Consider the following 1,327-nt stretch of genomic DNA (forward strand, 5'->3'; position numbering starts at 1 on the left):
GAAACGAGTGTTACAGACAGAAATACAGACGGACGGACAAACGGACAGACAGACCCAAAATTAATATCCCCCACTTTCAGTGAAAGCGGGGGACAATAAAAGCACATACAGTTAATATAAACCAATATACACTAAGTACATGACGCATGCATACATATAGCTTAAAAAACCACAGCATACACTGCTAAATACAATGATGAGTACATATGTAGATGAATGGTAGTAAAGCACATTATTATATAGTCTATAAATAGTCCCTATATAATCTATACCAACGCAAACAGTTCATAATTCTACATATTCACTGGATTTGAAGCCGTATTCACCGTAATGTCAGTGCGCGTGCTGCGGCATTGTGACGTCACAATCAATACCCCAAACAACGTTGAAAACAATGGTTGCAACGGCTGGAGCCAGGTGTAGATTTGAGCAGGAAAATTGTTACACAAGTCTATCAAAGGATTATTTATCAAACATTTCGATATCTTACACACAACAAAATAAAGTTATAAGTTGTAATTTGGACATCTTCTATTTTTCTACGACAGAAGTTCGTTAATGACAATGGAATCGTCATGCAGCCTTCAATGTCTTATTCATTCAAATCCTGACTATATAATAAAACAATTATGGGCTGTTCGGTGGTAAATATGGTTTGTTATTCACCAGAAACATATCAATATTTACCACGGCTTCGCCTCGGTCAATATTGCTATATTTTTGGTGAATAACAAGCCATATTCACCTCCGTACGAGTCCATAATTGTACAATATTTACCTGAATGAAATTTAAGCATTTAGTGAAGGCTATTCTATTTAAAATTTATTAAATATGTACTATTTTTAATATCATGGTATACAGCTGTTCATAAAGGTGCACTTAAGTTTTTATCTCGCAAACCTGAAGGTCATTGTTATGTTCGATTTATGAAGATTGGAAAATTATTAATAATAAACTGAGTATAGTTTATAAATACTTCATTCTGAACAGCAAATCAAGAGACTACACAATCAGAAACAATTTCTATCAAGGAATTTTCACCGTTCTAAAATAATTTTTCAAGACAATAAAAAAATCTTTTTGACAGATATTTTCTTTCTGTTGTACCTTGGCAATTCAAACTATCTTACACTTAGAGACCTTTTGATTGAAATCTACATAACTATAAAAGTACGGAGACGCTTTAAATTATACATACAACAGTTATACACGTTTTCCAAAGAATTCTTGCGTCTTTAAAATGGACCAATTTTTCATGTATGACTTCAATCCTTGAAATATACATCACTTTATTTTATTTAAAATTACATCGATATTACAAAAAAA

This window comes from Saccostrea echinata, unplaced genomic scaffold (assembly GCF_033153115.1).
Source record: "Saccostrea echinata isolate AGI-Se365-2 ecotype Australia unplaced genomic scaffold, CSIRO_AGI_Sech_v1 ptg000044l, whole genome shotgun sequence".
NCBI lineage: Eukaryota > Metazoa > Mollusca > Bivalvia > Ostreida > Ostreidae > Saccostrea > Saccostrea echinata.